Source organism: Lutjanus erythropterus, chromosome 19 (genome assembly GCF_056507025.1).
Source record: "Lutjanus erythropterus isolate fLutEry1 chromosome 19, fLutEry1.hap2, whole genome shotgun sequence".
Lineage (NCBI taxonomy): Eukaryota > Metazoa > Chordata > Actinopteri > Lutjaniformes > Lutjanidae > Lutjanus > Lutjanus erythropterus.
This window is the reverse complement of record NC_139335.1, coordinates 4878088-4905168: the sequence shown is the minus strand read 5'-3', so window position 1 is coordinate 4905168 and position 27081 is coordinate 4878088. Positions and strand designations below refer to the sequence as shown.

Here is a 27081-nt window from a genome sequence, read left to right as displayed (position 1 = left end):
AAGATACACTTTCTTGATCCCACACAGTCAGAATTCACTCATTACAGCGGATCAACGGTCAGAAATCAAATTATTTTCAAAATGTTATTTCAACTGTTTTCTTGATGTTTTGACATAATTCTTCAAATGCAAAATGAAAAACATCTTCCTCCTAGCATTTTTTCCCTTATGCTTGTCTCTAATACTTAATATTTCAGCCTGATTTTGTCTATTATGATGTCCTGAAGTAGCCTGGCGAAGGTAATGGAAGTAGTCGTTGTCAGTGTTAAACAGTCAACCATCTGTTGTGACTTATACCAGCCACCCTCAACCACTGGGTCACGGCCCACTGGTGGGCCTTTAAGGGCCGCAGAGGCAAGTGGTTGTATAAAAAATTCTATTCTGTGATCACAACACATCATCACATAGAGAAAAACTTGTGGTTAGCTTCTTCGGATGCTGTGACACAAAATGATTTGGTTATTTGAAACAAAAAGTTGGAGACCACCAACTGTGGTTCAAATTCAATTTGTGATCTGTGGTCAAAACAATCATAGTAAAAATGACTTCATGAGCAGGTTGTTAGTTGTTGCAAAGTTATAACATTACTGTACAATATAAACAATATTAAACAATACAGTGGCTAGCGCTTTTGTTCACCAACTTCCTTCCTCACTCTCCGATGTATCATCTTGTGTTTCCCAGATGTTTATCAGCAATTAGAGGTGATAAAGAGGACATGACGCCACTGATGGCTGGGCAAATGACACACAGTTATACTGAACAAAATGATGTGTTTTTCTGTGCTTGAACATAATTTTTTGAAATAATTTAAGTACACAGCTCAACAAAATATATAGCAGAGTCGTTGTAAGATATTTCAAGGGAACAAAATGTAGCAAGTGCGCATCCAGAAATGAGTACAGCATCCAAATAGCAAGTTGGAGCTATTGATGGTGTATTAAATAGGTTTAAGTCCTATTCTATACATGATACATGGTTGAAGCTCGCCAGACTCGAGGAGGCTCAGGCAGGCTGCAGGAACGCTGCAGGAATGCAAGACAACATTGCAACATTGCAATTTAACAATAACAAGTGACAAGTTCCCCACTGTCAGCTGATCAGCTCTTTATAACTGTCAGTTGTTTGTCGACGGAAAGTTAAGCCTGTTATCCTGAAAGCAAAAGCCCACTGCTCTGAAAATACAGTTCAGTGACTGCCTGTCAGACTCCATTAACATTTTGCTCAATTTAACTGTTATAAACATCTATTCCTTCTAAGAGATTAGTAATGATTTTTTACATCTCATAAACAGACACTTGGACATTTGGCAAACATTCGGCATTAATTTGAACTCCAATTAACGTGAAACAGGCAAACAGAAATAACAGAATAGATGGAATATTTCCACCGAGCATGTTTTCTAATTTCTCATGATTTATCAAAGCCATTTTATGTTTTATAACGCTGCATATATTACAAATTTCTGTGTGGAAATGTTACCGATAATGCCTTTAACAAAGAGGTGTCCTGCTCAGTGTATTTCTGTTTCCTCGTGTGTTCAGCTCACTGTGGACCTTTAAATATCCTTTCTATGATTAGTTTTGCAGCCATATATTCCAGATCCATATCTGAGAAACACCAGTTCCTCCTCTTCAAGTTTCTATCTTTCTTTCCCTCACTGTTGCTGTTGTAGTGCGGGCAAAGTGCTGACGCCGGTCAGATGATTTGTGTGTGGAGTAATACGTGTTGACAGAGCTCTCGGTGCCTGCTAATACCAGCTGCAGACTGGAGGATGCAGGGCTGCTAATGCCCTTCGTCACTCCTGAGCTGGCTCAGCGTGCCGCTCGTCGGCCTCGGCTGTCCGCAGATCTCTGCAGTCTCAGATACCCAGCAGCGTAATGCTTTTAGCCACCAGTAATCCATTAACTTAATGATATCTTTGGGTATGGGCTCATTTTTATTGCTTCTCTACTCCCTCCCCCTTTAACCTAATCAACTTTCTTTTTCTTTTTTTTTCTGTGGAGATATTCTGAAGCCAAAACCTTGCTGCTGATTAAATTCTGCTACGGGGTTCAGATATTTTCCTGATCAAAGCAAACTTCTCTTAAAGTTTTGCCAACAATATCAAACACGAGTCGTTCATTTTTCATTACAGATGATAAAATTGGTTTTAATAACTTTGACTGCCTCATTAATAGGCCAAAGGTAGCCTCTGTGGCACCTTCATTATGAACGCAATAACAAGGCGAGTGGGCCAGCTTGGTTTGTAAGAGTCAGACTGTTTATTCAATGAAAATGACAAATTTCAAATAATGCTGTTAAACAGTGGAGCACATGAAAGGATGTGCTGTAATGATGACGTTTGAAAGCTCTGAATACGTGTTCACCGCTGTGCTCGGACCACAACTCTATAATAAAATGATACACAAGGTTTTTTACGCAGTGATGAAAGCTGAAAAATACCTTTTGATCTCCAGAACGCCGCAGAGGGGTTTGTCTAGAGAGAGAAATTGTTCAGTGAGTTCAAATCCAACTGATTTACTATCTCAGAGATGTATTTTTATTGTCAAAAACTTGGAGAGAATGAACCTTTTCCTTTTGTTTTAAGTCTTTAAAAGTCTAAATGTTCGAAGTAAAATAATTTATTATCCCCAAAAATGACTGTTTACAAGCTCATGTTGTCCATTTGTGGGGAATGTGTATTGAATCAGTAACAAACTAATCCAGAGAAAGTTTCCTTATGATGAAATCACAGATATATATATATAAAAAAAACACCTTTGGTTTGATTTGACCCTAAAAAATCTTTAACTTACGGTCCACTTCCTAGCTTTTTTCCCATGCTTGCTTGTTTGCTCAGTTGTCAGTGCTTTGAGATTGTTCTGATGGCCCGTTATTTCAAAACCCAAATAGTCAGAAAAGTCTACCATTGGACTGAAAGCTGGCAGTGATCCCGAAAACAAATGTCCGTTGCTCCAAAGGCCTATTGCTCTGAAAACGCACACTTTCCCTTCAGTAACATACTAACCCTAACAGGAAGAGTGTGTATTTTTGGAGCAATGGGTATTTATTTTTGGGATAACAGGCTGAAGAATGGGCTTCCAGTCCAATGGGTTTTGGTCCTGGTGACAATTCTGTTGTCAAGTTGTCATCTCATGATCTTTTTGTACTGTTTCCAAGGTCACGTTCATCTTTAATTTGTGTATCTCAGTTTGTATGTGTGTATTATAAAGGGTTTGAGTTCCCAAATTATTTTGCTTCTTTGTGGGATACCTTACCTCACAGGGCAGCTGGATTCACAAGATCAGGCAAGGTGAGGTGGACTCCCCGGGGAACGCTGGCAGGGAGTGGCGGTGGAATGGGAATCAGATCTGGAGCTGGTTGAGCGGACAGTGGAACCGGGCTCAGCAGCCTCCCAGTGAACATGGATAGATCAGTCAGAACACCACCTCTGAGACAGTTAGAGACCAGATAGACAACAGGAGGGGACAGGAGAAGCAGGAAGCAGGAGAAAAGTGAGAAGGAGGTCGAGTATCAGTAAGTGCCCATGGGCATCCCTGTGTGTCAGGAGCGAAATCTGTAAGCAAACCACCCCGGTGTAGTCAGACTGAGGGCAGACTGAACACTACGGCAGCTCCCAGGGACCCACTTTTTAAAAATGACAAACCGCAGCAACCCACGTCACAATACACCTCATCAATAAATTTCAAGAAGAGTTCATTTGTGCATAAATGACCAATCCTGACCAAAACAGCCTGGAGGCCAACAGAGGCCAGTTTGACGACAGGGAAAAAGACTACATTACTGAGGTGGTGTTCTTGCTGGATTTGGCCCCCGGCACCCTGGAGCTAACCAAGCTTCAGTAAATTAGCTAACCGCTAACTGCGGTTAGCTTGGTTAGCCCCAGAGTGCTGGGAGCCAAACCCAGCAAGAATACCACTATGGTATGGCCACCCTGATGTATTCCCTGTAGATCCCTGTAATTAAATCACCAAGAGCTGAAGCTGAAAACCAGAACCAGAAAACATTTTCTCCATAATTTTGTTTTTTAGAGGTATATAATGTATAAATGGATACATATCAAGAAACCCCAGGGGGAAACAATAAGAAAATAAACAATGTTAACAAAATTTAATTATCTTGATTTATGTTTTTGTCTTAAAGTTCTAAAACTGCAGAACAAATAACAGTTTTTATTTCTCATGATGTCATTAAACTTCGCAACAAAGAGCCAGAATTTACTTATAAAGCCAGTATATTAATATTTATTGCCTTATTGTCTTGACAGTTTTTCTTGAGTGGTTTATTGATGTCCTTAGTTGGTCTATAAAATTGTGGACTTAAGTCTTTATACATTTCCAAAATATTCTTGGCTTCAGATGAAGCACACTTTAGAAACTGCCTGCTGTGTTCCCACATTGACATAATTGAGAAAGATGAAAAGTGGAAGATTTTGATTTAGTTTTAAATCTGTAAATTGAGCTCTGACCTGTTTTAACTTATATTTCATCAGTATTTCACAGCTTGTTGGTGAAGACAGGAGCTGCTTTAATGACCTGAGTGATTTGTCTGAGTACATCTGTCAATATGATCAAATATAAAGGAGTTGCTTTCATTCACTGTCCAGCTGTGGCTGTCGCTGAATGAAGGCAGGTGTTCACTCCCAGTGGAACAGGGAACAGCTGTTCCTGGTGTTCATACAGCTCAGATATCAACCTGTCGCTAAATTAAAGCCTTGTTTCTGTCCATCTTTTTTTGTTTGTCATATAGAACATTTTTATGCTCGTATGACCTCTGGTCTTCTGTTGCCAGTAGAAGTCACTGCTGCACTGGCTGACTGTTCGTACCTGTGTGGCGTGACGGCTGCGTGGCTGAGCCCACCTGCCTGCAGCGTCCACACAGGCAGCTTTTTGGCTGTGGAGCTGCTGCTGCCAGCTCTATCTTTCCAAACTGAGTTTTGAAGTGAAGAAAGGAGCTGTAACCAGAAAACAGTGTGATTTTTTTTCCCTGTTCAGAGAGAAAGAAAGAGAAAAGATTGCACATGCATCGACTGGCCAGGTGTGCGGAGATGAGAAAATAGGAAGGATTTGAACTTCAAATGTCCAAATGAGTGCATCAGCATGAGCATCCTCAAAGAGAACTGTCTAAAGATGTGCACGGATAACCCGATGTGAAAGATTATCAGATCTCACATCAGACGTGGTCTGACGGTACATTTTACAAACTTTGTATCAAGAATGCAGGCCTTAAGAAATCCTCTTCATTTCATGATCGGCAACAAAAACTAACCACGAACCATTTGGGCAGTTTGGCTCCTTGATCCATCCCATTGATATCTGGAAAAAGGTTTCAAATGGCCAATTTAGACTGATTGCAACCTAAAAGGATGGGACAATTAACAACAGAAAACAGAAAAGACAATTCCTTGGTTTTTCCATCAGTGCATATCACACATGACAGACATAATAAGATGAAAATGACATAACAAGACAAAAACAATTTAACAAGATGAAAAACATATAACAAGACAAAAATCTTCGTAAAAGACATAAGAGGGTGAAGACAATCTATCAAGAAGAAAAGGATGCAACACCACTAAAAACTATGTAAAAGTTATGAAATAAAATCAACTTTTAAAGATGAAAAAGAGAACAAGTGTAAACAGAGAGAGGGAGCCTCAAATGTGAGGCTCAGGTAGCTTTGCACAGAAACAAGTGGTAGAAATGTCTTTAAGAGGGCGACTTTTTACTTATACATATTTCAGAACCTCTTACTTGAGTAAAGAAGTTGAAACCGCATTTCTACTTTTATACGAGTGTCTGTACTTCTGCTTGAGTACAGACTGTGTGTAATTTTGTAAAAGATAAAGTTTGGCGTCAACCAGAATTTCATCTTCAGTTTTTTTTTTTTAATAACAGTATGAATGTTATTTCTTAAATTAAGTTACAGAAATCAGTGAGCGCTGAATATGAGAAGCATTTGTCGCTGCCCCGCATGAGCAGTTTGTTGGTGTGCAGTCCTCTGAAAGGCAGACACGTCCTGTCAAAAGTTTTTATTTGTTTGGTAAAGGATGCTGTTTGGCATGCGGCCCAGTTCATTGTGCTCTCCCACACATCAGATAATTGGAGGCTTTTGAAATATCCTCTCTGCTGCTGCTACTCCCCGTCCTGGTCACGATGTTCAAACTGGGATGCGTGGCAAGGTTGATGTTGATTTTTCCAGCATTTTTGTCTGCCGTAAATTTCAGCGAGCTGGGTTTGATGACTTGTGGGGGGTGATCCTGCTGTTTGATGTCCAGAGCTCGTTAATCCAAACCTCATCTGGTATGCAAGGTCAGACCCTACTTTGATGTGCACGGGCCGGCTCTGCCAAGTCTAGAGAGTCGACAGGGCACTGTTCGTTTACGAAAGATCAGGAACTGTAGCAACCCTGACACATTTTGGCTTTTGTCCACCAACTACTGTGAGGATGAGGTCTGGTTTGTTAAAGGGGCCTCTTAGCTCCACTGCAGCTGAAAGCGCACACATGAACGTTTCCTGAGAAGCTGAATCAAATACAAATCTCTTCCCAAACACACAGGGTAATTGGAGGAATGTGTGGAACTTGTATGTTTTCCTCAGGGAACGACCACTGCAGTTTATAAGAAGAAATCTCTGTGATAACCCTGAACATATAAATGAATTATTAGCGGGTGTTAACCTGCTGCTTCAATTTGTTTTTTAAAGACTCACCAGAATCGTCTTTATGGTCAAACTTGAGCTTTTCCTTTTACTTCTGTCATCCCCGCACCACATAACAACAAAAAATGAGCAATAATTTATCTTTTGTTAATTTTGGGTGAGGGGCTTTTTCTGATAAGCGCCATCGATTTGCAAGAACTCAAAAACTTTTTGCATGTTTGGTTCAAGTTCCTTAGAAACAGGGAAGAATGAGTAGAAACGGCGTGTTTGTTATGTAAAATAAAGCAACAACAGCCCCCACTTTGCACCCAGCGCAGGAATTCACTGCAATTAACTCTTGAGCGTCGCATGTAAATATGAAGGTTTGGGGCTCCACGGGCAGGCCGGCACTCACTCACACAGGGATCCTGGGCCTTTGTTCTCCCGGGGCTTTGGCTGGCCGCCACACTGCCTCAGTTGGCGGCACCTAGCTATAATTTTCTCACAATGGCTGGCGTGTGAGCCGTCCATCATTCCCCTCCCGTGTCTCCCTGTTTCTCCCAAGCACCCCCACCCCACCACCCCTCCGCTGGCAGGTTTACCCGTTCCCGAGTGCATGCCAAGTCTTTCCTATCATTCTGTCATCTCGCACAACTAAACAAGCTGCCCGAGGATATTTATTAATTCACTCTCTTCACACTTGGCTGTGCTTTGATCAGATGTTAAGTATCTACAGAAATCATTTCTGGAGGTCTGTCAGATTCTCGTGCTGCAGGACCTCTGCAAATTGTTTCCAGGTCTACCTCTTTCTGATTCAGCCTCTCACCTAGAATAACTTCAGAAAGTGATATCAAGGACTCCTGCTCTCTTGATATCTTTTCTGATTCCTATAATACCAGTCAGTATTCACTTCATACCAGCAACAACAACAAGACAGTGGAAAAAACTTGAGGTGCAAAGGAGGTGCAGAGTGATAAAAACCAGAGAGGATGTAGCTGTTTGACCACATTTAGATTTTATGATTCATGATTCAGTGATGGTCACATTGCTCACTGCATACGGTTGGATAGTGGTATTTTTTTTTAGATTTGTAAATGTAATTTAGTATGATGTGTAATTACACTGGTATTCAGTCACTCAGTGGTCAGTCTTGGAACCCACTGGCCACCCACTGGAACACATTAAAGCGATAGTTCGCCCAAAAATGAAAATTCACTAAATATCTCACCCCTGTGCTGATGTGAGGATGGGTGAAGATCTCCAGTTCACAAAACACTGCTCGTGTGGTGTAATCCAAGTGAAGTAAGACACCATTTACACCATTTTTTTGTCTAAATGTCAACTGTAGCCTCTCAGACCTGATCCACGTGCACCATCACCAGGTTTCCAACGCTCTCGCTCTGTAGTCTGCAGCTGCAGCAAAGAAATGATGTTCCTCTCCTATGTCGAAGTCCTCTGACATTTTCTTCGTTGAAAGTTTGGGAAGTCAAATGTATACGTAACAACTATTTGTTTATTTGTTTAGCGAAACTGAGGAAGCCACAGGCGAAACGTGTTATTCACTAAAGTCACAGTAACATATTTTGATTTGCCACCAAAGAGATGTTAACTGGGACTGGCACGCATCCAAAGCCAGCTCAAACATGATTGGTCAATCCTACTCGGACTACAAATGGAAACCAGAACGCTTCTGATGGCAAAATCTTGTCCCTCGCCTGCAAATTCTTATTCATATGCAGATACCTGTTTATATAAAGGTATTTTCTGTCATTTAGTTCCAGCATGTAAACACAGCATTGATTTGAATGCAGCCAGAAATAACTTATTGTCAGCCAAGCTTCTTTCATTCTCTACCGTTGGTCGTAAAAGCCAAAAAAAACTAACAAAGACCCCCAGAAAAATATTAGTAATAAAGAAAACTGAGAAGCAACCAAATAACCAGGAAGAAGCATCAGCTGGAATCATTTGTTTTGTAACTGGACTCTTGTTTTAAGATCTTCCACGGTCAGATGTTTTGGTTCAGGATGGTTTAACAATATTTGGCAAATGTCGAGTTTGGGAAGTTGGGGTGTGTGTGGCTTCTTTCCTGGACGTTCTCAGCTGGATTGTCTGTGTTTCTGTCTTTTCTCCAAAGGCTGAGCATTACATAGATGCTGTTGTTGTTCACCTTGGTTCTACAGGGATTTAGTATGATTAATATGGTGGCGCTTGAGAAGCATCACTACAGGTGAACGCTGTGTGTTGACAGCTATGTTTGCTGCAAGATTCTGCATCTTTGACTCATGTGAACTTTGAGACGGGGTATTAACGGTGCTTGCTTGGTGGTATTGACCTTTTGCTAGCTTGCATATCACTCTTTGGTTCGCATAACATTATTTTATCCCTGATTTTCCACTTGACAACAGTTTTTAAAGATCGCCGACAAAAGCCCCGGATCAGAGGCAAATCGGCGCTCGCTCCCATTAGCGGTGATTGCTACAGGTGAACCTTTCAAATATGCAATTTGAGAGATGCGCTGATGTGTTGCAGATGCCTGAGTGATATCTAGCAGGTTAAATATGTGGACCTGTCAGCAGTTCCAAGTCCTGTAATGTCTGTTTGTTTATACTGGCAATGACGGCGGCAATGACCTGAAGCCAATGAGAGTGCAGGATACAAGCCGAGGGAAATATTGGGTTGTAACACCTGCAACAGAACATCGGCCAACAATAGACATGGTCTTGTTATTTTAATGTATCACTTATTGCATGTTTTGGAGACAGATTTGTTGGGGATTCCTCCTTGTGAAACATCTTGTAATGTCTTGGAACTAGGAACCTTTAGAGGAACTTTCCAAAGGGTCAGGAACTTTGCTGAACATTTCTGATTGGTTGAGTGCTTGCAGTTTCATTTGCATTTTCTTTCAGCCGCCATGTTTAAAAGTCTGCAGCCAGAAGCCTACTGGCTGACGTAGATAGTCAGCTTGCAGCTTTTTTGGCATATCATGTTATCATATATCATGTTTTCTGTTAAGATCTTAGATCTTGACCACTGGAACTTTAAGTAGAATTTCAGATTCAGATTATCTCAGCTTGCTGGCATACCTCATGATGCTGACAGTCTGCTGTTGACCGATGAGGGAAAACGGGCCCGGCTCAGTGCTGCTTTGCTGCAGGCACAGGAGGTAATGTTCCAACAAAAAGTGAAAAGAAGGTCAAAAGGATATTGTCCTAAGTTGACCAGGAATGTTCACCATGTGGTTGTCAGAGTGAGAAAGAGAAGGTGAATTCATGTGACAAACTCGGATTATCTGAGAGTGACAGTTTTGGCAGCCTTGCCGAAAATACCAAAAGTTCATAAAACATAAAGGTTATCAGGAGCAGAAGCCCTCCAGCAGCAGAAACTGAGACTAAACCAACTTCATGTCTCCATCCTGATGACAGAGAACCATCATTAACACGCCTGTGGGTTGCTGATATAATTGCTTTCTGTCAAGGTGCTGCACAAACATGTCACTGTATGTTTTATGGGCAGGACGTGTCCCTACTTCAGGTTTAATCCCAGATTTCAGCAGTGAGATTTAAGCGAGCATGCATGTCACAAAGATGCATTTCTTCATTGTGTTTCTCACTTATTGAAAAGGAAAACCTGACTGACAGGTATCTCACATTTGACCTGGAGGGTCTAATACTCACAGAACATAGATTTGGTTGCAGAGGCATTTCCGTAGTTATTGTTTGTTATAAAATAGTTCCAGCATGTAACTCCTCCTAAAACCACAAATTGGTGTTTTTACATTTCTGTTTGTGTACGAGCTAAACAAACAAGATACAACGTGTTAATTAGTGAGCTTTAGGCCCAGTGTCCACATCGTGTTTTCTCTGGCAGAAAGGTGCTGGCAGGGCGATGCTGCGATGAAGCATCTGTGCGGTTAAAAAAAAGAATCTGCACGTGGGTTTTGTTTCTATGACTACAATATCCTGAAAATTGTTATGACCGCTGTTGTTTGTATCGCCCCTTTGGTATGTATTATCTATTTGTATCTATTTGTTTGACACTTTTAAACTATGAGCACCGACCAGAGGATGCTTGCTCTCAAATTGCCCTTTTGCATACACATGTGCTGGCTTGGTTGGCTCTCTCCTCATTAGGGAAAACTTAATAAAACCACTGGCACTCAGAAAACAAAAGCCAGGTTAACTGTTTTCCCATTCTTCCAGTCTTTGTGCTAAGCTAATCTCTGTACAGCTCCAACTCCTACTCGACACACAGACTTGGGAGTGGTATCAGTTTTGTCACCCAGCTCCTGGAAAGAAAGCAAAAGGGTTCATTTCTCAGCATGTTGAACTATTAGACAGATTTCCTGGATATAAAGTCTGTCAATCACATTACCTTTCATTAAAGAGTCCCAAAACCAGAGAATGGCATGCCATACCAAATGCGAGGTTTCCCTTGTTTGCCCCTAAGCGTCTTCACTGGAGCCACTGGTGGACTAAGAAGGGGTGTGGAGGTGTCTGGTCACATTGTGTCTGAAAAAATGCCACAAAAGTGCCCTCTTGGTTGCCCCTAAGGTGGATAAAACATGATAAAGTGACCTCTAGGGTGCCCTTCTGGTGGACAAAATGTGGTAAATTTCTTTCCCAGAGGCCTTACAGTGGAATAAATGTTATTGAAGTGCCCTAAAGAGTGACCTACAGTGGACAAAATATGGTAAAGTGTCTTCCTAGGTGCCCTTCTAGTGGACAAAACATGATAAGGTGCCCTCTAAGAGGCCCTTTTATTGGACAAAATGCAATAAAGTGCCTTATAATGTGTTCTTCCAGTGGCCAAAACATGATAAAGTGTCCTCCAGGGTGTCCTTCAGTAGACAAAATATGGTAAAGTGTCTTCTAAGGTCAACAAAATGTAGTAAAGTGCCCACTAGAGTGCCCTTCCAGTGGACAGAATATTGCAAAGTGCCTCCCAAGGTGCCCTTTCAGTCACCAAAATATGATTAATTGCATCACAACTTTCATTGTACGGGTGCTTCACCTCATACAGCTGGTGCCCTTATTTTTTTCGACCCTGCCCCTCAGACAGCCTGAGTCCGCTACTGACTGGAGCTGTGCCTCGCTCAAGGACATTTTCTTGTGCCGGTTCCCTTCCCTTCCCTTGTTATGCAGATGCAAACTCACAAACCCCTCTTCCTCAACCTATTTTGTGAGCAAAGCAGCCTGACCAGAGCGAAGGCAGAAGAAAAGCTTATAAAAGAGAGGAACAAGGGAGGCAGGCGGCAGAGGATGGAAGACTACAGATTTATCACCCAGGCATGGAGTGGAAAGAAGTGCTGCTAGTCTGGAGAGCGGGTTTCCACTTCACTTTAATTCAGTGTGAAGTGTTTAAGACACACGAGTGTGGTTTGGGGAGATAAATGGGAAACCCAGGCTTTTTCCGTTGAGACTGACATCTCTCTGTATCCTGAACTCTCTCAGTAGTATTTGCCAGTTAGTTGTTGACAGGCTTCACTGGTAATTTGCTGCATGTTGGTTCAGTATTTCAAGCATGTCTTGTTTTGGGGTTGAACTCCAGATAAATGTCCAAATTTATGTTTAGCCGGCGAACATTTCTACTTTTGTTGTGACACGACTGGAAGCCATCAGTTCTGAATTCTCAATGAGGGGAATATTAATGACAGCTGCTTTGTTTTGAACCGCACTGCAGAGTATTCCAGGGGATATCCGCCATCTAGTGGTACAGATGTGTGCAGATGTTTTCCAGAACTTGTTCAGTTCCCATTCTGCTTGTCTCAGTGATGATGGACGCAGCGTGCAAACTGCCACTCTGCTGCGGTCCATGATTAAAAAGCGCAAGTGTTCAGCATGTTAACCGGGGCTAATATTAGCACTGGACATTAGCTAAGCTTTTATCTGATATATTTAGGTCTAAGTTTAACATGAAGGAATCTGTTTTGACATGGTAAATCAGGATATTTCTGCAAATATTCAATTAAAAAAAGCTTTTGTAACTTCAGACAGAGGCTTTTTTAACACCTAAGATTTGCATCTTTGAAATGTCTTTGTGTGTGAAGAATTTCTTTGCGTTAGCTCTGAGAAATCTCCACTAAATGGCATGTTTGATGAAAGCTGAGTGACTTGGCCCTCATATTCTGAGGTCATTGGCACATTAATGGCTGCTTTATTACCATAGCATGTTAACCCGAAGCACTGCTTGCCGTCTAAGAAGAAACCGAGGAGCTGCATGAAAATGATTACACCGCAATTATATCAGCCACTTTGTTGCGACTCCTCACTGCCCAGCTGTCTGCTGCCTGCTGCCAAGAAATAGATTAGTTTCACTGCTCCTCTAATAAGACTGTTAGACCAACAGCATGAGCCCAAATAAATGAATGAAAGCTGCAGATAGGGGGACAGAAATAGATTAATACTGTCAGACTGTGGCGTGTGTCTTCATCCAGTCGTAGCTGGAAAACTGGCAGAAGCGAGGGGAGATTCTCATTATCTCCGAGGAACAGTGAACAGCCAGAAGACTCTCACCACGGTCAAAACCTGTCAAACGTTCTCACACAGGACAGGCCAACGTCAAACAGAGAGTGTTTTGTATCCCCGGAGGGCAGAAGTACAACCCAGGCGGTAATAAAACTCAGGCAGACCATGTTGGTCCTGTAAACGTAATCTGCAAAGTGTTAATTACAACCTGGCGCCTCTGTGAAGCTGTGTGTGCTGGAAGTCAGCTGAGTCGTCAGCGGCATCCTGATCTCCTTCTTAAACAACGCGGCTCGAGCCGTGGCGACAGCCTTGGAAACGAGATTTTCTCTCTGTCGATGGCCCTGTTTGAATGGGCTGCTTTAAACAAATTAAGAGCCGGTCAGATGCTGTGTTTGTGTGACCCCTCTGGGGGGTTGTGGGGGGGCTGCAGCCAGAGATCCTGAGTTGTTTACTGTCATTCATGTGAAGAGCAGAGAGGTTGTGTGTTTACCACACACAAGTCCTCACAGAGGCTCGCCCAACAGTGAAGCGACAGAGATGCAAGTTTGATAATCAATTAATTCTTTTGTTCATTTTCCAAACAGTCTCAGCGTCTCCAACATGAGAATCTGCTGCTTTTCTCTGTCATATAGAACAGCCAGCCCCTCCAGGAAGTTGTGTAAGTCACGCTAATTTAACTAATCTTCATGAATTCTACATGACCTTGTAATTTTGTCCAATCCCCACAACTTTTCTGCAAATTTAAGTCCCCCATGCAAATGCCATGCATGTATGTCTCAATGAACTGACTCACTGTTTGCATTATTTACTTTTTTTTTCATTAAGTCATGGGGACTGAAAAGAACACAAGGTTTGTCAGTGTTATTCAGTGGTGGACAGTAGTGAAGTGCATTTACTTGAGTACTGTACTTAAGTACATTTTTTGAGTATCTGTACTTTACTTGAGTATTTGTTTTTTTGGAAACTTATTACTTTCACTCCACTACATTTCAAAGACAAATATTGTACTTTTGACTCCACTACATTTCTAGGAAGGTTGTTGTTACTGTTGGTGTTTTTTCTTTCTAAAATGCAGTTGTCACATGCTGTGTTCCTCACAAAAGGAAACCAATCACAGTAGCTCCTCTCATATGGGACTGATGTAAAAGTGGAAATAGATCATCCAGGCGCTCATTGTAACAAGAACAAGGATGTTCTCCCTCTTTAATTCAAACAAAAAGTGGTAATGGTGATGGCAGGAGAAAGACAAAATTAAATCTCAAGATGTTATTATAATTATTCATTATTCCAGGTAGCTTTTAAAGTTGGATTGTTTTTGTCGGGATGAAAAATACCACATAATTCATGTATATATACTGCTTCTGAAGACAGAAAGAAATCTCAGTTATTTAACAGACTTGGAGAACTCATCTTACAGTTATCTTCAATCTAATGTTATGATGTGATTTTAATACAGTTACATCAGAAAATGACAATAACTGTCCTTTTAGTTTTTGATTGTATTTCTATGATAAAGTTTTTATAGGTGTTTCTATAAACTTTGTGTAGCAGAGTGATTCTACAAGCATCAGTGCATCATTAGATGGTTTCAGAGAGTTACAAGCTTCTGTAAATGCATCATGAAAACAATACAGCTTGTATTGATATTAGAAAATGTACTTTGTAATTTGTACTTTTGAATACTTAAGTATTTTTAAAAACATGTACTTTTGAATACTTAAGTATTTTTAAAAGCAAGAACTCTAGTACTTTAACTCAAGTAAAATTTTGACTGAGCAACTTTCACTTGTAGTTGAGTAACATTTGACCAGGAGTATCTGTACTTTGACTCAAGTACTGGGGTTGAGTACTTTGTCCACCACTGGTGTTATTGACATTTATCAATACTCCTCTCTTGTCCTCTTTCATATTTTATAATTGTGTGCTTGCTATTCTAACTGAGTTCAGCAAAATGATTTTGCTTTTTTGTGGAATACCCCCCAGATGCACTTCTTCAAATGAACCATATTTTATTACAATTTTTGTAATCTGGAGGCTTTTTGTTATGGTTACTTAGAACAGTCAGAATGGAGAGTGGTTTTATTTTCCCTAGAACAAGCTGGCTTTTATTTTGAATGAATTATGCAAAAAAGAAAAGACAACTTCTTTTGCGATTTTCACTGGCTCCCACTATTTTTGCAACACTTTTTTTTTTTTTTTAGAAAAGCTGCTGCAACAATCCCAAAACATGCCAGTGAAATCCTGAAAGGACTGAATAGTAAACTGGGTTTCGAGCAATTTATTGATGAAAGACAATTGATTAATCGAGATGGGATCGCAACTCATGATTATTTTAATTATCACTTAATCTATTGATCATTTTCATAATTAATTGATTAGTTGTTTGGTTCATAAAGTGTTGCCCTCAAATGTTTTTGTCTACAAACAGAAGATATTCAGTTAACAGTGTCACAGAGGACTAAAGAAATAAGAAAATATTCACATTTGAGAGGCTGAAATCTGAGAATTTGGCATTTTTGCTTAAAAATGTTACCAGAATACTTGTTAATTAATTGAGGAATCATTGCTGCTCTAAATCGAAAGAAAAAATTGGAAAGATTCATCAATCAGTTGCAGCTCTGCCCGCTGGCTCTCCTTTTATACTTTTCTTTCACTGTTTCTGATTAATTACATCCATCAGCTACCAGCTCTGTTTGATCCTGCAGAGCAATAAAAAAAAAAAGAAAAAGTTTTTTTTCTGTTTTTCAGGAAATTCATCCCTCCTCTCTTTGGTGAGACTTAATTGAGTAAGCTCTCTCCCTGTGCAGCCCCAGAGGAGCAGGGTTCAGTCAATGAGCCCCTCTTTCAGATTTTGTTATTTTGTTATTGTGTAATGGCCTCCAAAGGTTGAAGGATGGCTCCTCTACAGGTCTCCCCGAGGAGCAAACCCTCTATCTAGACATTAATCTACTGCTGTGAGACAGACACGCTTGTTTAGCTAGCACAAAGCCCAGTAAGCTGTTGTCTCTGAGAAAAAGCTGGCCGTCTCCAGAGCCACTGGAGGCTGCGATGGCTGGAGCCAGAGTAATGACCTGTGAAATTCACCGATAGACTTGTCCTGTTGCACACAGGTCCGCCGGCACCGGGCCTTGTTCGCGGCCTGCCGCTGATTTATCAGCGCGCCCCTTCTGGTGCCATTGGCTTTATGGAGTTTTATGTGGGTTGACCAGAGGACCCCAGTTTGGGGAAAATTAATGCAGTGTTCGTGAATGGCAAAGCTTGGAAAGGCCTGTATATATACATATGATATTCTAGCAGCACAACTTGACATTAAACTCCTGAAACTGACACTGAATAACCTGCTGGTGAAATGCTTTAAAAAGCTACATTTTAGGTTTCTAGATTATTTGGTTTAATTGTCAATATTTGAGCTCCATTTCCACCACTGTATCATAGCAATGGTTTCAAATATTTACACTGCTTTCTCCTGTGAAACAGTCAATATTTTCTCTCCTCCTCAATCAGATTAGGATGTGAGGCTGAAAGTTAAGGAGAGGCATCTTTGAAGGTGGTAAGGAGAGTAGCTGTGTCTTCCCCAGAGTAGATTATACAAAGATCAGAAGGGCAAACTTCCCGCTGGCACCTTCTGTCTGCTAGATACAGTTTGACTTTGTTACCTCAGTTTCACAGCAGAGGGAGATTCCTCCTTATTCCTGCCCTGTGGGTGTTAAAAGAAACTGCTCGCTGGAAGAGAAGCAGATTTTCATGTCTAAAACTGCTTTTGTACAAGCGCTTGTCAGACTCTCTGCCGTGCTACCTTCTTTCATGCTTTTTATTTGACTTTCTCCTGTTCCCTCTCGCTCTCACATAACAGTGCTTCATCAGGTTGTATTATTACTCAGTCATTAGTTGTTGAACCAGACTCTACACCGAAGCTAGTTGTTTTGCGAGGCTGCACAACACTCGGCAACCTTGAGGCCTGGTCTGGCGTCCCTAAGAAAAAAAAAAAAGTTCCACAGACTTGGAAGAAACAAAATAATAATTACACATTTTTGCAAACAAATGTCTGCACACCACAGCATATAGCCTTACCTAGTCCAAGTTTAAGTTTGATTACTGTAACACAGAAAATTAATATTTTACAGATGTTTTTTCTAAGAGTATGTTAGTTAGGCTGATCTTTGAAAAAATGTGCTCCTTCCCTTTAAAACTCTCAGTAAGAAAGAAAGAACTGGATACACCAGGCACTTAGAAGTTAGCCTTCTTGCAGAAATCTTGCTATTTTAACCCAAATTGGGTTAACTTTTTCCTCCCTAAAGCCAACCAAGGAGGGCTTTCTGGCAGAAATCCTTGAAGGCAAACTTCTCCCAGCAGCGGTTGCAACCACCTCTGTTCGGTGTCAATTGCATGCCACAACATTTGGTGTAGCTGTATTTTGTAGTCATAGAGCTTAGTTGCTGTACAGTGCCAGAGGTGGGTTGTAATATCGAAAAGAAAAAAAAAGGTGTGAAAATTTGTCATAAATTGTGAGAAATATAGAAGAATTGTGAGGAAAACAGGAGGTGTCACTGAATTGATGTGGGCTGCACAGTGTTGATGCTAAAATGCTAATGCGGGGATGCCAGCTTGCTAATGTTTGGCATATAGAATATTTATTATGTTCACAATCTTAGTTTAGTGTATTAGCATGCTATTAGCACTAAGCACGAAGTATAGCAGAGCTTTATTGGCAAAAAAACCCCTTCCTGTTGGGTTAATGGTAAGACTCCAAGAGGCTTTTTTAAAAGTCTGGACAAGATACATCTGCCTACTGATTTTCATACATCTCGGTGAAACGCACTATGAAGGCTGCTTCATGTTCGAGTTGCAACTTCCTGTTTCCTGGCAAAACATGGGAATTCAACGCCACGGTCACGCCATTCAGCGAAACCAAAAAAGCTTTGCAGTTAAGCATCAAGAGGGGCTTGAGACAAGACAGCATAAATAAAACATAAGAAAAATATCCAATTATATATATAAAAAAAACAAAATATGAAGACAGTAGAAACAATTTGTCCAAGTGTGACTTCAAATAGAAGAAGGAGATGTACAGTTTTGTGGAGGAGTGCAAAATATTTGAGGAGGAATGTACAAGTTCGCAGTCCAAGTAGAAGCTTCAAATAATTGTTTTTGTACAGTCTGGCTCTGACGTTGCTCTCTCATGTTTTACAGGTAGCTGAGCAGCAATTGAAAACGTGTTTATGGAGCCAGGATGACATCAGATACCATGACTAATCGATAGGTTTTCTCTCCGCCTGCTTGCCCTTCAGGTGTCCGTGAATTCAGAGGGAAGGAGGCGGAGTTCATCTGGTGTAATAAAAGTAAGCTTGGAGGAAAATGTGACAGATGTGGAGGCCTGTGCCAGCGAGAAAAGCGAGAGTGGGACTGTCAGACATGTCGACTCCGGCGTAGTGATGGATGGAGAGTGAGGTAAGACAGATGACATCGTCTGTCTGAGGCCGTGTTGTCATAGTGGAGGATTGCCGCTTGTCTTAACCTCTCAATATCAGAGAGCAAACTGAAGTTTGTTTACACTGCTCCAGTGGAGTGATTTAGAATGAGGGGCGAGGGAGACGTGGGTGTAGAAGGTATGCTCGCTGGAGGGCCGGATCAGGTTTCTAAACATTCCCTTTGAAATCGAATAGCAACCATCCCAGGCGTTTTAAACTCAACCAGCCCCGCTTGGTTACAATCCTCAAGGTAGAGGGGAGTCCAAACACAAATACAAACAGAGAAAATTAAACATCAGTATCGGTATTGGCCTTTAAATACTCATATTAGTCAACATGCAACCTGGATTCTGGCCAGTGATGAAGCAGAAAATAAAAAAAAAAGTGGGTAGATTATTGGTACCAGTTTGGTATGGAGCCATCATAAAACAAAAATGTGAATAAACAGATGTTTTTTTGGCCATATTCTATCAACTTTTAGGATTCACCTATCCGACGTGTCAAACTCAAGGCCTGCAGGCTGAATCCCTCATTTTATGTGGCCTTTTGAATAATATATTGTGTAATACAGCAGCATGCTGTGTTATGAAGGTACAGTGTCCCAGAATGCATCCTGATTTTGCTGTTTGTGCACTGAAGGCGCCTACAGGGCTCAGCAATAAGGCTTACCTGATTGCACAAGGCAATTAAATTGCAATGTCAAGCAAGAAAGTCTGGCAGCTTATTTGCCTGACTGGGTGAGTGGTGAAAAAAAAAAGTTTAACTATTGAACTATTTTGATAGTCAATTAATTGTTAAATTAATACATGACATAGCAAGATGAAAAATGATGCAACAAAAAGAAAAATGATGTAATAAGACAAAGAGATGAAAAAGACATAAGATGAAAACGATGTAACAAAACGAAAAATATGTAACAAGACTAAAAACAATGTAACATGAGGAAAAAAGATGACATAAGAAAAAACAGATGTATTGAGCAAAAAAGGCGTAACAAGACGAACCAAATACAACACAAATATCTGTACTTCTGCTTGAGTACATTTAAAAAAGTATAATAGTTGTACACTTGCATGTCTGCTTGCCTTTATTATTCTTAGACTTCTGCTTTCAGACTTATTTAAGTTGAATTATTCATTTAAAACCAATAATAATCAAATTCAGAGGCAATTATGTAACATGATAACAAGCAGATATGTTTATCTAGTCTTATATTTAGAACCGGACCTTTGAGGGCGACCAGAATTCTGATGTTGCCTGAAATAAAATGAGTTTGACGCCCCCGATCTGTGTTAGAAAGATTGTTGCCTGCAAAGGTAAGTAAAATGTTTTCTGCGAATCAAAATGTCAGTAAAATAAGTTCCCCTGAGCAGCTACTCACGTCTTTGGTTGCATCTTTTGTATCAATTGCTTACTTTCAACAATGCATCATGGAAAAAGCTTATTTCTGGCTTTCAAACAAGGGCCAGAGTTAAGCAAAGAGCTGATTGATTTATGGTATTGTGTGTTGCTAAAACAATAAGAGGTCCTGGGGAAAAAAACAAAAACATCCCCGGAGATGAACTTGCTGAATGCTCTTCAAAACAACATGGTTTGGGGTGTGTGTTATTGCGATGGAAGATGGATTGGAGTCTGGCTTATTTTGCCAGGAGTCAGGTGTGGGGTTGGGGCGGCGGAGGTGGGGGGGATCGGGGTTGGTGCATCGGCGCTGGGGGTGAGGTGGGGGTTTAGGCTCTTTTCCAACCCCTGCCTGAAGTCAGTGCTGGGCTGGGTTGTTGGGTATGTGTGTGTGTGTGTGTGTGTGTGTGTGTGTGTGTGTGTGTGTAGGGCTGGGGTGGGTGGGGGGTGGTGGGGTTGGGATTACACTGTCACACTGTTCATACTGTTTATGCATACCAGGCCACTGTGAGTGCCTCTTTGTCGCGTAAGTGTTTACTTGAATTTATTTTGGGAGAATTCCACATGACTGGGACGGGGATCTCTATAAATTATGGAATCGAGCGCTTTGTGTAATGATAACTTCTGTCAGTTAGTCAGGCTGTGTGACAGTGTTTTTAAGAGTGTGTAAATACAGGGGTGGTGAAAGAGGGAGAGGGGTGTCTGCGTGTTGAAAGGTGCTGCAGACTTTCTTGTTCATTTAGTCTCCTCAGCAGAACAATAACAATGCTTTCAAATGAGCTTCTTACACCACGTTAACTCACAGAGAACCAGACCTGGAACGTACTGTGACTGTGTGTATTGCTTAAGTACAATTTGAGATATTTGCACAGGTAATATTTCCACTTAATGCAATATAATTGTAGTCTGTGTTATGACTGAGGGCGCCTGCAGGGCTCAACAACAATTAATAAATAATAATAGCTTACTTGTTAAAGTAATTTTTCATGCATAAATGGCAGACAGTGCTGTTTACAGCCTCTGAAGTATGGGTATTTCTAGATTTGCGTTGTTTATTAGCATATTAAACAGAATATCTTTAGGAGTTTTGACAAAATAAGACATATTAAGAAATCACTCTGATCTTTGACAAACTGCGATGGACATTTTTCCCTTTTTTACGACACGCTAGTCTAGCCAGAGCTGCAGACTGTCTTGTTAATTTAGTCTCCTCAGCAGAACAATTTTTTGAGATATTTGCACTTTAGTTGATACATTTACTACTTAATGCTACTTCACACTTCGACTGGTTCTGGATTGTCGTGTGACTGTGTCTGTGTTGTTTTGGTGCCTTTCATACTCAGTTTTCTTTTTCAGTATTTTTGCCAGAGACAACTGATTTGATATATTTTGCTTTGGCCACTTCCTGGCTGTGACACCGATTCTGGAATACAGACTTGAAACATGATGCTGGTGAGCATGCTAGCTAACCATGGCTGCCTCACTGACTGGAAGCTGCTGTCTTGCTTGGTATTTTATGCAGACTTTGCTCAAACAAACAAAATGTCACAACCAAGGAAAAGAACTGCGCAGTATTCTAAATAAATAGATCAAAATTTCAGTGGGAAATACTTTAGTTATTCTGCTACCTCTGTAAGAAAGTTGTTACCAGAGTTGTGCACTCAAGTCTCATGACTTGGACTCAAGTCACACATTTGATAACTTTAGACTTGATCAAGAAGAGGCTTGCAGCTCCACTTGGACTTGAGCCTTTTGACTTGAAAATACCTGATACCTTCCCACAAAGCCAAAGATTAAAATTTGTAATTCATTTCCTAAATCAGCTGTGAACAATATTTATTCCTAACAAACTCACACTTAATTCCTCAGATCCACTTTGTTTAAACTGATCCAACAGAATCCAATCAAGTTGCAAGAACCACGAAGAACGAACGCTAATAACTGCTGAGCACCCGCTGAAAAGAATGTCAGCCAAATATAGTTTTGTTTGTGTACAAAAACTACGAAAATGGTCAACAAAAACAAATTGCAGTAGATCAGAATTACAACAACTTTCAACTCTGTTCGACGTTTGAAGTCGAGGCTAACATTAACATAGTTAGTGAGCTAATGGTTATGTAACATTAGTTTGACAGCAGAACGCAAGACTTTCTAAATTGACTTGGGGTTTGAGTGCAAAGACTTGAGACAAAACGTGACCTGTAAAACCATGACTTGGTCCCACCTGGCTACTGCTTCATTGCTTCGTTGCAGTTTTTATATAAGATGTGTTTTGGAGGTGACATCTTCAATTTGCACTTTTTTTTTCTATACAGTTAAAAAAACGATCTTCAGTCAAATGATGAAATGATGAAAGTTGGAAAAGAACAGCTTTTTGTCAAAGGAGTCTGGTTAGAGTGATCAGATGTCTTTGTTTTCAGGGGGACAGTCCCAGTTTTTGGTGGCCTGTCTGATTCGTCCTTGTTTTCAAGAAGACTGAACAGAAAGAAGAGTTAAGGAAATAGAGTTGTTAAACCGACTATTTTATTTAATAGTGTCCTATTTATTATTAAAGTTTGGAGAGGAAGAAGAGGACTGTGGTAGTGCAAACATGAGATACTTAATACCCAATTTTATCAGTACATGAAACTGAAATTGCCTCCCATTTTTTATTTCATGGATAATAACTTTTAATGAAGTAATGGCCGCCGAACTTACACCACCACCACCTTATAACCTTGTACAACTCCACTTGGAAAAAATCTAAACTATCCCTTTAATTAAACAAAATAGCCAGTGCTGGAGGCTGTCTGCAGCTGGGGAACTGTTGAAACAGTCAGACAGACTGGCTGTATTGTCCTCTGTCCTGTCAGAGACCGACTCTGCTGTTCCTGAGAGATTATTTGATTTGAGCGACTAAGTGCCAAATCAAAAGCCGAGTTATTCTGCGGTCGCCTTCAGTCCAGAACTCCACCGCTCTCTGCAGAGTCAAAGTTTGTGGGTTAGAGACACAACGCGTTGCGCACAGCCAAGCCATACACACACCCAATACCTACACGGGGGCCGAGGCAAATCAAATGGAACGAGTGGCTGAAATTTAATCACTCGCCATACAGTGGACGTGTTGGCATGTCAGAGGCATGTACGGGTTTTCACCATTATCAAGATCATCAGATGAGGATGAAGTGGAAACAGAGGACATCTACATTTCTCTTGGCAAGCACTTGAAATTAGAAACGGTGGTCATAGATAACTCAGAACTGGAGCCATTGTTGAGGAAAGAACCCTGTGTGGTTTATAGGTGTACTATTAAAGAGAGAACACTAATGTGGTGCTGGACTGAGAGACTTTCATGTCAATAAGTCAGAAAAATGTCATTTTATGTTTGCTGCATATAAGATACATTGAGTTTAAGGATTTAAATCTCCAGTGTGTGCCTAACTGATTATGTAATTATGGTTAATTAAGAAACTGGAGCACTCTTTGGTGTCTTTACCTTCAAGTGCAACAGCACCATCTAGTGGCTGTTACAGTGCAAGTTTCCATGAGTCATACTAGAGAGTTGCAGTGGAAATAAGATAGTAAGTCTTATTGACTGTGTTTCTGTCATATTGTTTCCTTCTTAATGGATGCAACTTATTTATCAGTGGTGCTAACAAATAATAATAAGAATGATAAACTTATACAGCACCTGTCAATGCACATTTATAAAGTGCTTTACAGTAAAAACAAGACATTTAAGCTTCTTTTGGCCCTAACCCTAACCCCCCACACAATACCTCCTCAATTATGGTGCAGTGCTTTTATAAAAAGAGGCTGAGGTCTAAGGAAATTAAGAGTGGTGTTTTAATTTGTCACATGACTCTCTGGAGGCCATGTTGGATCCCCGTTTTTGCAGTCTTCCGCACATGGTTCAGCTCCATCATCTCTCTCCACAAAAATGGTCAGAAAATGCACTTTTTCTGTGTTTGTAAAACGAAATGAAACTAAACTAAACAGAAAAGACAACTGTTTAATGTACTTTATTTGACAATTAAGTAATGGATAATTGCCTTGAAGTAACACCGTACCATTATGGATTCCCACCACAACATTTTTTGGTATTGTGTATTTCAGTTTACATACAGTTCAGCCAATGTAATATCATAAATATCATAAATCATAAACAGTGAGACAGCAACACAACAAATGGTGGCAACATGCTGCACGTCAGGAAAGACACAGCTGGAAACTGAAAACTTTATTATTATATAACATTATTATCTTAAAACTCAGTCTAACAGCAACAGATAACCGGAGAAGGGAAGCCGGGACGTGTGAGGTGAAGATGGTCGCGTTTCTTCAATCGAGTCAGAATCTGGGAAGCAGAACTTTGGATGAGCTGCAGAACGGAGAGCAGCGGATTACAGTAATCTAAACCACTGGTTACAGAGGCATGACTGACAGTTTCCAGATTCATGGCAGAGAAAAATTGCCTGATCCTTGAAATATAAGTAATTGTAAATGTAAACACTACAAATACACTACTTCAGAGGTATCAAGTCTTAACATCTTAAGTGTCTGTGAATTTTCTGACACTGTTCTCCCCAAAGTTAAACACCCTTAGTTATCCCCTGGCCTGTAGTGCTATTTATCCATCTAGATGGTTTTGGTGTACGTTGCAGTTTCGGAGATATCTGCTGCAGAGATCTCTGTCTTCTCTCGAACATAATGGAACCAGATGGCACTCAGTTTGATCAATTGAGGATTGATGAGGAGCTACAGTACTTTGTTTCTACGGTGCAAAGAAAGCAGCTCCTGCATGAAACAGATCACAACAAGGTCTGTGAACTATCTTGATTAAGTGGGTCGTGATTTCTGGAAAGAGACACTGCTGTTGTGTTTTCTAAATGTATTTTTTTGGTGCATTGAGCACAAGTCGAGTGCAGTACAGTCCCATTATATATGAGAGAAAGCAGATATCTCCAAAACTCTATCTAGCTTGATAAACACCACTACATGTGGGAGGAAAATTCTGTTTTTTCATTTTAGGTTGAACTGCTCCTCAATGCTACTGAAAAACACTAATAACAGGAGCCATGGTTAGAGCCTGCAAACTGCTTGTTTTGTCCAAACGTGTTCAATGTAAAACAGAAAAAAGCAGCAAATCCTCTAATTTAAGATTAAGGAACCAACAAATGTTTTAAATTGCTTAATAAAACACCCAAGTCAGACGTAAGGTTGTACCATTTATTAGTCGATTTGACAAGTGGCTCAATACAAGGATTGATGACACTGTCCTACCCTGAAAGGCTCTTGATTTGAAATAAATAGATTGTAAAGAAAACATTTCATTGAGATGGTTAGTATAGAAAAAAAGTCCACAACTGGAAACATATTTATACCAAATCTGTTCTTTTCATCAATTAAGAAATCAGATGCAATAAAAAGAAAAGTTCATATAAACACGTTGCGTAACCCCATAGCCTATCACATGGTGGTCATGAATGACATTCTGATTGCGCCTAAACTAATCTGTATCTACGGCCTGGTGCACTTTGAAGGAGTTATACTGGAGCTCTATTGGCAAGTCACCAAATTCACCTGCAACATGTAATATGAGAGTGCACTTTTGTTTTTCAGCTGATCCTGAATGTAAACTACTCCTCTAACTTTAGTCTAAACAGCTCTTAATGTTTCAATAAGGCATCAAGTATTTATCTGTTCTATGCATTTGTGAGAAATCTTCCAGCAGATTTTTTTTTTCAAAACAACACAGACAAGACAATAAAACTGGTCCAGTCTCCATGCTATGCTCTAGGGGTACTCCTTTATTGAACAACCTGAAATTCTAGCTATCTTTGGGGTAATGCCTTTTGTGTTTAGTCTTTGAGAGAAAGAAAGGCACAGTCTGCAGAGCAGGATTAGACAGAAGAGTTCAGTCGAAGTGCTTGGTTGCTGAACTCCTCTCAAGGGAGCAGAAAGTAGCGCACATTGTTGTGGTTTCTTTTCCGTTACAGAAGATAAAAAACCCTTTTTTTTTTTTTAACTCTGGGAGGCCGGGCCTGCAGCTCCTGAACCCATGCAGGCGGGTGAAATGAAACGTCTGCAGCTGCAAGTTTAAAAAAAACAAAAAACAAATCTGGTATTTCAGTACTTGACGATTTGAAACACCAGTAGCAACAGACAGAATGAAATCTGTTTTGTGGTCAGCGACAAACAATGCTGAGCGGTTTATTGTCAGGCGTTATCCACACCCAACCTTTCCCACAGCGGTTTCAAAGCCTTTATCGACCTCAAAGGCTCATGAGCAGCTCTGACAGACCGAAATAAGAAGCATCGTCAGGTGTAGCTTCCACGATCGCCCGGCCGTGTCAACACGAGCACTTATCCTCTGTTTTTTTTGAAAAGTCTGAGAAGATTCAAAGCTGCTGGTTAAAACCTCGAAGGACAGACGTGACAAACCTCCGCCAGGACCGAGTCTTATCTGAACCCCAGGGAGGAGCACAGATACTGTATCTGACTCCCCACATGCTTCAGCCCATTTGGAAAACCGCACTGATAAACTGGCTGCGCTGTGGAATGAAACTTCTTTTCAAGGCGATGACGGTGTGCACAGTTCAACACAGCGTGGAAGTCAGAGGCTGCTCTGTTGGAGTTTTTCATCACGCAGAAATTAGGGCTGTTGTCTGCTGCTTAAAGGCTCTACCACAACTTTATACAGCATTAAAGTCCAATACATTTAGAGCTATATAAAAAACAATTAAATGGACAGAATGATGGTATACCCTGGAGGGACAGGTTCTCTTGTCCCACGAGAAATGAATATACATATGCAGCAAACATAAAAAGAAAAGGAGGTAGCTAATTTATGATACAGTAAAACAAATAATACTATATACTAAGAATTAAAAACTGGTTTACATTAGCTATTGTTTGATATGGATTCACAACACTTGACACATTATGAACTAAATGTCTGCTACCCATAAAAGAAGCTAGCTACCCCTCCTGCTCATGTCTACCCTTTCAAAACTTCTTTACCCGAGACATTCCTCTAAAATGTTGTTCAACACAGATAATCTCAACGAACACAGAGGAGAGCAAGATTAATCAGGAAGTTGTGATCAATAAAAATGCAACTAATCCCGG

The 27081-nt window shown here is 40.6% G+C and overlaps 1 long non-coding RNA gene across 1 annotated transcript in view; it reads left to right on the top strand.

Annotated features, from left to right (window-relative positions):
- The window catches only part of LOC146309112 (uncharacterized), a 44287-nt gene extending 25740 nt beyond the window's left edge, over nucleotides 1-18547 (top strand). The window contains exon 3 of the long non-coding RNA XR_014772439.1: nucleotides 18394-18547. This is a non-coding gene — a long non-coding RNA (uncharacterized LOC146309112). The remainder of the gene's footprint in view (nucleotides 1-18393) is intronic.
- Nucleotides 18548-27081: the final 8534 nt, after the last annotated feature.